Source organism: Lampris incognitus, chromosome 6, assembly GCF_029633865.1.
Source record: "Lampris incognitus isolate fLamInc1 chromosome 6, fLamInc1.hap2, whole genome shotgun sequence".
Lineage (NCBI taxonomy): Eukaryota > Metazoa > Chordata > Actinopteri > Lampriformes > Lampridae > Lampris > Lampris incognitus.
The window spans coordinates 54,695,977-54,705,878 of NC_079216.1; positions in this window are offsets into that span (position 1 = coordinate 54,695,977).

A 9,902-nucleotide genomic window follows, 5' to 3' on the forward strand; every position below is an offset into this window, starting at 1 on the left:
GGATTGGTCAGGTGTCCCTACGGACACAATTGGCCGTGTCAGCGGGTGTGAAGCCGGATGTGGGTATGTGTCGTGGTCGCTGCACTAGCGCCTCCTCTGATCAGTTGGGGCGCCTGTTTGGGGGGACTGGGGGGAACAGCCCGATCCTCCCACGTGCTACGTCCCCCTGGCGAAACTCCTCACTGTCAGGGGAAAAGAAGTGGCCGGTGACTCCACATGTATGGGAGGAGGCATGTGGTAGTCTGCAGCCCTCCCCGGATCAGCAGACGGGGTGGAGCTGCGGCCGTGACGGCTCGGAAGAGTGGGGTAATTGGCCGGGGTACAATTGGGAAGAAAGAAAAAGGCCTTTTAAAGACTTGGACACTGAGGGAGCGGCTTGGAACCAGAGCAGCAGCAATGACCAAGAGAATCATGCCGGCCAGTCAGCGACTGAGCTAAAAAAAAAAAGTTCCCTGCTCATGGAGACGACAAACAAATGTGAAAAGAGGACTTGGGTGTTTCCCAGCCCAACTGAGGGAAAACCAGGTCTCTGTTTAGTTTGCTGTGGTTGCCGATGGCGTGTGTATATGACGTGTATGATGATGGTCGAGGTTATTTGGACCTTTTTGTTTTTGGTTCTTTCAACCAATCCCAATCCCAGATTTTCGACTGTTTTCATAAGAATGGACTCCACAAACACTCCATGAAGCACACCAGCACAAAGGATTTGATTACATTTTCCATTTTCCAAACCAATCAAAGATAACAGCATTAAGGTCTGAAGCTCGTCTCCTCCGTGGCCATCAAACAATGACAGTTTTGTTATCTGCTGGCCAGAATGCCGGGGTTGGTGATCTGCCTGGGTCCCGTCTGTCTGAATTAATCAGATGTGGCTCAGATGTTGTGCTCCAGACACAGTCGGGGCTCTGCATAATGCGGCATTTTTCTTTTCCTCTCATGCCGTAACACAGTTGGAATGTGATGAGGGTTAATAACACGTAAACTCCTGACACAACCGCCATCCATTTCTCGGACCCCGGCAGAACCTGGCAGCATGGAGGAGTCATCCTTCTGTAACATCAGTCAGCGTATGCCTCAGTCTCGGTGTCACTTTTCAGCGCATTATTTTTTGAAACCACCCATTTGCGCTAAATCCTTGTTTTCCCAAGACCTTGAGCAATGCATCTTATTTTAACTAGCCGTACGCTTCAAACTGTACAGCCTGGGCCCTACTCGGGTAAAACAGCAGCAGATTTGTGTAGATACACCTCACCCTTGCTCTCGGAAAAATACACATCTGATGTCCTTAAATATGTTTTCCAATCAGCAAATAAGGGCGTGCTGAACCAGTTTAACGACCACTGTACATGCTGCATATTTGATCCTTTTTCCCCCGAGGCCAAAGCTCATGTATGTGAATTTTAAATAGACTATGTAAGGGGGGGTGGCACAGTGGCGCAGTGGTTAGCATGGTCGCCTCACAGCAAGAAGGTCCTGGGTTCAAGCCCCGGGGTTGTCCAACCTTGGGGGTCGTCCCGGGTCATGCTCTGTGTGGAGTTTGCATGTTCTCCCCATGTCTGCGTGGGTTTCCTCCGGGTGCTCCGGTTTCCTCCCACAGTCCAAAGACATGTAGGTCAGGTGAATCGGCCGTACTAAACTGTCCCTAGGTATGAATGAATGAATGAATGTGTGTGTGTGTGAATGTGTGTGTGTGTGTGTGTGTGTGTGTGTGTGTGTGTGTGTGTGTGTGTGTGTGTGTGTGTATATGTGAGAGCCCTGTGATGGCCTGGCGGCCTGTCTAGGGTGTCTACCCGCCTGCCGCCCAATGACTGCTGGGATAGGCTCCAGCATCCCCACGACCCTAAGAGCAGGATAAGCGGTTCGGATAATGGATGGATGTAAGGGGGGGGTGTCCAGGTAGGGTAGCGGTCTATTCCATTGCCTTCCAACATGGGGATCGCCAGTTCAAATCCCTGTGTTACCTTCGGCTTGGTCGGGCGTCCCTACAGACACAATTGGCCGTGTGTGCGAGTGGGAAACCAGATGTGGGTCTGTGTCCTGGTCGCTGCACCAGCGCCTCTGGTCAGTCGGGGCACCTGTTCAGGGGGGAGGGGGAACTGGGGGGAAGAGCTTGATCCTTCCTCGCGCTACGTCCCCCTGGTGAAACTCCTCACTGTCAGGTGAAAAGAAGCGGCTGGTGACTCCACATGTATCGGAGGAGGCATGTGGTAGTCTGCAGCCCTCCCCGGATCGGTAAAGGGGGACAGCTCAGAGGAGTGGGGTAATTGGCTGGATACAACTAGGGAGAAAAAGGGGGGAAATTCCAAAAAAAAAAAAAACCAAGCGTAGGACGTTTATATGTCAAGCAAATACAGCCATCACATCTTTTACCATCCATCACATCAGCCTACATATCCAGTTGCTATAAAGAGTGCGGCCAAATGGGATATGAGTTTTGAAAGCAATGTATCTCATTTCTGTATCAAACATGCTATCATCCCATTTCACGTTTGTCTAAATGGCAAGATTTACAGCATGCCAGTCTCGTCCCCTTGGCCATATTGTTTTACATGAGAGATGGACATGAATAAATACTCTATTGATTTGGTGCACACGTACAAATGGGTGTGTATTACAGAATACAGGCAAATTTGGACCTATTCATGTGTCATGAATCCATTTGTGTGTGTGTGTGTGTGTGTGTGTGTGTGTGTGTGTGTGTGTCCGATTTCCACATCCATCAAGTCTTATTTATGCATCCCTGCCCGGCCCCTGGCGGCACGGCTGCGCAGTGGTTAGCATGGTCGCCTCACAGCAAGAAGGTCCTGGGTTCGAGACCCCGGGTTGTCCAACCTTGGGGGTCATCCCGGGTCGTCCTCTGTGTGGAGTTTGCATGTTCTCCCCGAGTCTGCTTAGGTTTCCTCCGGGTGCTCCGGTTTCCTCCTACATTCTAAACACGTGCAGGTCAGGTGAATCGGCCGTACTAAATCGTCCCTAGGTGTGTGTGTGTGTATGTGTGTGTGTGTGTGTGTGTGTCGGCAGCCTGTCCAGGGGGTCTCCCCCGCCTGCCACCCATTGACTGCTGGGGTAGGCTCCAGCATCCCCGCGACTCTGAGAGCAGGATAAGCGGTTCGGATAATGGATGGATGCCCCCGCCCCTTCTCCTTAACACATAACGGCTGGGCAAATGATGCGACCAGTCATCATGATAGCTCATCTCATCATGGTCACCGCCCGCAATCAGTATCTCGTCACAGGCCAGCGGGTTTACAGCGCTGAACAGCGCTGGGCCTCTGGGAGTGCAGAGTAGAAAACGCAAGAGAGAACGAGAACACGACTGCAGAGCAAGGTCACCGCTACAGCAAGTGACTCTCAGAGGGAATGACTACTCTTGCATGCCTTGGCTACCAAAAAGGGAGAAATGTGAACTCTATACACACACACACACACACACACACACACACACACACACACACACACAAATATTTGAACCCTGTTTGCTTCGTAGTTGTTCACTTTAACTTCAAGTAACCAAGACACAAGTAAACAGGGACGATAGCAGCAGCTATAAGAACGAACCCGGTCTCTTAACTCTTAATGTCTTGTCATTAGCCTAAGTGGCAGGTGCAGGCGAGCCAAAAGGGGATTAATGCATGATGCAAGGTGACTGTCTCCTACTGTAAGAAGTAATGTAATGAGTAACGAGACAGTTTTCCATAACACAATTGCACACATGCGCACACACACACACACACACACACACACACACACACACACACACACACACACACACACACACACACACACACACAGTGCCACATTGTGGGCTAACAGGTTCGGCTGGCATCCCGCAGCTCTTTGTGTATAGAAATGTCATCACTGTAGGGAGGGAAATGGTCGGACAGACTCAGTTAACCCAACTGCAACTGGCTTCTCCTCCGTTCTGGCCCCTGCGGCTGGCGTATGAGAACAAAAGTGACATCTGAATTTCTGCTAAGCCGACCATATCTCAGACACTGACCGGCTCTGTAGGATTTCTAAAGCGCCCGGTGCGCCGAGAGCGTTTATGTAACCGTTGAGACGGCGCTCACAGGTATAGCAGACAAACATCGTGAGCGTAATGCGCAAACAGAGCGCCTCAAGTCCAATTACCGACGTCGAAAATGGGTCTTCCCGGAACTGAATCAGTATTTTAAGAAACACCAATCCAGCCGGCACTGTAACCTGAACATTTAATTTCCTCCAGAAGTACGGGGACTAACTCTGTGAAAACACACCGTAAATCAAGTCCAGTCTGATCCAGGCTGCCCCTGAGCAGGGCCAGGCAGACGTGGAGCTGGGGGTTGAGGGAGAGACGGGAGGAAGAGGGGGACCAACAGAGGGATCATAGAAAAGGAACAAAAGGCATGGATAGAGAGGGGTGGGAAATGCTTCACAGACAAAAAGAGACCGAGAGAGACATACACAGAGAGACGGAGAGAGAGAGAGCAAGAGAGAGACACACACACACAGAGACAGACACAGAGAGAGACAGGGACAGACAAGAGACAGAGAGAGACACAGAGGGGGAGCAAGAGAAAGAGAAAGAGAGAGAGAAAGAGAGAGAAAGTGAGATGCCAGACAATAATGTCAGATCTCTGGAGGTCTGTCTTGCTGTGTCTGTGGTCAGTCTGAGCCAGTCTAAATATAACTGTATGTGTTTAGGAGAACCTCAGAACGAGGCTGTGTGAGAGGCTGAGCCTGGCCCAGCGGTCAGGGTGCAGCCAGGCAGGCTGGACTCTCTTCTCACAGGGCAGAACACTTCACTGTGTCCGTGAACTGCGAGCACGTCAACCATAAATCCACCCTCTCCTCAAAATGGCGAGGGCAGAGTGTCAAGGCTCCGACACCCCGTCCCTGACCCGACGTCACACGGACACCCGCCGGCCTAAGTATGGCTGTGCCTGTATCGACTCAAGCCGTTTAGGGGTTAAAGGTAACTAGATTTTTATTTTGGATTAGCTCTCAGCTGCTCCAGTCCTGGGCGTTGAAGGCGTCCATTTGTAAAAAAAAAAAAAAGAAAGAAAAAGAAAGAATCCCATTTGTATAATTCACTGTAGTGTACGGCATTAGAGAGAAAGTGAAGGTGAATAGAGAACATTTTGTAGTTATTAAATTGTTATTTTAGGGGCATCCAGGTAGCGTAGTGGTCTATTCCATTGCCTACCAACACGGGGATCGCCAGTTCGAATCCCCGTGTTACCTCCGGCTTGGTCAGGCGTCCCTACAGACACAATTGGCCGTGTCTGCAGGTGGGAAGCCAGATATGAGTATGTGTCCTGGTCGCTGCACTAGCGCCTCCTCTGGTCGGATGGGGCGCCTGTTCGGGGGGGGGGAGGACTGGAGGGAACAGCGTGATCCTCCCACGCGCTACGTCCCCCTGATGGAACTCCTCACTGTCAGGTGAAAAGAAGCAGCTGGCGACTCCACATGTATCGGAGGAGGCATGTGGTAGTCTGCAGCCCTCCCCAGATCGACAGAGGGGGGTGGAGCAGGGACCAGGATGGCTTGGAAGAGTGGGGTAATTGGCTGGATACAATTGGGGAGAACATTTTTTATTTTTTGTCATTTTCTATTTAATTTTTCTCTGATGGTGGCTCTATATTGTTCTTACAGACATTTTTGACTATATCAGTGCCAGCAGATTTTAATCAGGCGGAGTCATCAGTCTTTAGCTGAGTTTATCAATCAGCAAGCTGGACAGACACTAATGGAATAAAAAGTCTCTCTGTCTCTCTCTCTCTCCTGCTCTCTCACTAGCGCAGCAAATGCAGCGTTTAGTGGTCTTTGCAGCATTTATGAGGGCACTCTATCTTGACAAACAGACTGGGCATGGAGAACAAATACCACACACACATACACACACACACACACACACACACACGCTTGCTTTGTGTAATATCCCGACAAGCATACCTTTTTTCAATCACAGTGAATCAAATGAGGCTCTTCAAAAGTGGCGATTCAAAACGCCACAGTATAGAAGTTTGGCCTGTGTAGCTGATTTTGTCTCCCCGGTGTGTGGTGAAACCGTTTAATGTAAACACCGTTCAAAGTACCTGTCCTAATTAACCAATCTCTAGCCGGCAGTCAGTTTGATATTACTGCAATCCCCTCCAACCAAAACACACACACACACACACACACACAGAGTTTTAAACATGGCAGTCACCATGGCAACCACATCTTTCCCCTTTCGTCAACATTGTTCTGTTTCCGGTGTGGAAAGATGGCCACGCGAATTTGCGTTTGTAGCGGCCTCACCCAGAGCCGGTGTCGGAAGATGGCCGCATTTACGGAGGCCTCACACAGTACTGTCCACGCAGTGCCTTTGTCTTCGTCTGACGGCTGGGAGGGCTGGCGCTGGATCGGCTGGGAGAGCGGGGCAGGCTAAGCTAACTGCTAGCCCATGCAAACCGGCAGTTCCGATAACACTGAGGGTGGTCTGGCGGCGGTCTCACCTGGCGCTGACTGTGGTGTTTTTGATGTCGTCGTGAGGAGTGCGGGGAGGTGTGTTGAGGGTGTCTGGCTGGGAGAGCTGGTGCTGGATCGACTGGGAGAGCTTGATCTACTTCGTCCGGTGGGCCCGGGGACCACGGCCCCTGCTTGGAGCTGCGCCCGAGGAGAAAACGCCGAGGGTGGTCTGACAGGACGCGGAAGCGGGGCGGGCTAAGCTAACTGCTAGCCCATGCAGACCGGCGGTTCCAACAGTCATCCTGGCTGGCGTTCGTTCCCTTGGACAGTGATTTTTTGTTCAGTTTGGATATATGTGTTAGTTTGGGTATGTGTGTTCTTGTAGTTTTTGGATGTGTTTTTGTCTTTGTGTTGTACTGCTGTGGGCTGGGGGGGAAACGGCATTTCGTTTCATTTCATGTACGCAAGTGCATGAAGTGAGATGACAAATAAAGTGGTGCTGATCCCTGATTGTGAGGATCCAGAGCCCTGTTGCCCGAGATATGGCCAATGACGTCCCGCCTCGAGGTGAAAGAGGAGCACAGCGTGGTGGCAGATGGCAGCACACATCCACATACACATACTTATAATGCACCAGATTATACATGCATTTGGTCTTGTCCAACGGTGCCAAAAGCCCTGCTGCACCAGAGGTTCGGGGTTATGTGACAGCACTGGATTATCTTATGTTTGGTAGAGCGAACGTGCCAAAAGCCCTATCAGTTATAGGCCCATAAACAGCCAAGGGAAACTTTGCACAAGGCTCCTTCCCAAACACACCTCGCTTCTCCCATGAAAAGTATTAATAATATGAGTCGATCTTACGTTCATACCGTCAGCATTCAAGTTGTTCATACCAAAGCTGATTACCTTGATAGAGTAAGAGCATGCCAGACAGCGGTGGGAAATGACATCTAAATCCATGGCATTACATGGTTTAATATGCCGCACCATGCAGCACAAGGTTAGACCGTCCTCAGCATGACCGTTTACTTGATGGTTCGCTTCACTCACCCGGGGCTTGCAAGCTATTTACAGCAAAAACACCCCGACAAAAGACTTCAGTGAGTACTGCAATGCTGTCCGACAAGAACCCCGGCCAACCTGTCCCATAAACTCAGCAACTTCATCAGTAAAGTTTTACTAATTATGATAATGGGTTGTTGAGGCCTGCCCGCGGTGGCGTGTATGAACGGTTATGTAACAGCGACACGACTGCGTAACCTCAGGATCAATGTGCCTTGGTTTTCGTCCAGAGCAACATCCATAATTCCTAGGTGAGAAATATTTCCAGCAGATTGCTCTGTCAAGTGAAGTAATGTGCCAGGCTTGGCAGAGATCACGCCGGTTACGTTAGCCGTCGCCTTCTCGTATGAACTACTGACTCCGAACAACACGTCCTTGAAACCAGAATTTTAATTGCGTTCCCCATCACTGCCAATCTGTCCTCTCTCTCTCCTCCTCTCTCTTAAATCTTTCTCTCTTCCGTATTTGCCTGTTACATACCCCTATCTACTCCCGTCCCCTATCTCCAGAACAATTATGAAAATGAAGTGTTCCCACTGAGCAAGTTGTTCCCAGCCGCCAAGTGGTTCCTATGCTCAGCAGATGGTAAACATAATCCTGGCCAAAGTATTTTATTGCAGTGAAAGAGAGAGAAAGTGCAGTGGTCAGCAGCGGTTATAGTTAGATCTGTGATGGTGCATTTGTAACCACAAATATGCAGCTATTAAATTCCATGCAGCATAATCTGAGCCGATGCAGTAATTTGGCATCAGAAGTGATAAATGTTTGACCTTAACCCGACCCGACGTCCAATCAGAAGACAGGATCCAAACTGTGCAGAATATTTCACATCAAGGCCTTTTCACCTCCCGCCTCCCCACTCTGCATGTCAGTTTTAACTCTTATAGCCTAATGTTGACTTAGTAATTCTGCAGCAGACTGAGGTCATGGTTTCGGTCAATGTTTAAACGTTATACACGTTGGCCATGCCTGTCACACTCAGTGTTCAGAAACTATGTAGGTCCAAACGCAGCCCAAGGACAGAAACCGAAGCCCCCTTTGTCTTGACATCAGGTGTCATTGAGACGCCAGACACACATGCACGCACGCACGCACGCACACACACACACACACACACACACACACACACACACACACACGCACACACACACACACACACACATTCTTCTACTTCTCTTTGTGGGGACCGCTCATTGACTACATTCATTCCCTTAACCTTAACCTTAACCATCATTACTACATGCCTAACCTTAACCCTTACCCCTTACCCTAACCTTAACCTAATCCTCATTCTAACCCTAACCCTCCAAGTCCTAACCCTGAAATAGGCCCTTAAAGAAGTGAGGACCGGCAAAAATGTCCTCACTCTGATGGTTAAAAACTCAAATTGGTCCTCACAAAGATAGAAGTACAAGACCACCACCCCCCCCACACACACACACGTGGGTGACATAGTGGATGTACTCTCTTGTGGAGGTCTAGTTTTTGTCCTGAGTGGTTCTAATAACAGCCTTTATCCTTCCTCTCACTGTGATAAAAACCGTGGTGCAGGAAGATGATGGGGAAAATGGGGGAGAAAAACAAAGACGTGAGGTTGCAAATCAGTGATGTCATCATTAGTACTGCAGGCCAAACATAATTCACACCCACAGACAGGCAGACACACACAGACACACACACGGACACACACACACACGCACACGCACACACATGAACTCATGCAAACATACTTTTTTGGAGAGGAATCTGGTCTTTGGATGCTACCACGGCAACCAGCATTTTTGTGTTCTTGCTCTTTTAGCATTTAGGACGTGTCAACTATTATGAATGCCTTACAAATTACAAATAGACAATATTAAATTTTAGAGTCCTAATCTGCAAGCAGTCATCAGTTGTCCACGACCATCTTAACAGGCATGACCAAGTAATAAAACTGTGTCTGTGTTAGTTTTATGGTTTAAGATGCCTGATGTACACCAGACCTGGGCCAATGTCTGTCCCTGTACTCACTGATCTCATTATTTTCTCCTTCAGCGCCCTCCGTTTGGGCCTCCCGCTGCTCGGCCTCAGGCTACGAGTCAATTCCTGAGTGTCAACATCACAACAGGACACGTCTCCAGGACATGCGGGGGGCTGGAGAGGGCTGGTTGAAAGTTAAAAATGCAAGTGGAAAGGATGAAATGCAATATACTTAGGCAACGGTGTGCACCTCTTCTATTAATGACTGCCACCACCACCACCACCTCTACCTGGAGGTTTGGATGTCCCATATTATGTAATACAGGGCATACTGGTGTCGCAGGCCCAAGTACAATTTGAGGTGGACTTGTTCCCAGAGATGACGACAAATCTAAGGTATAGGTGTAACTTCCACATAGAAAGTCATCCAAAACATCTGGCGAAGT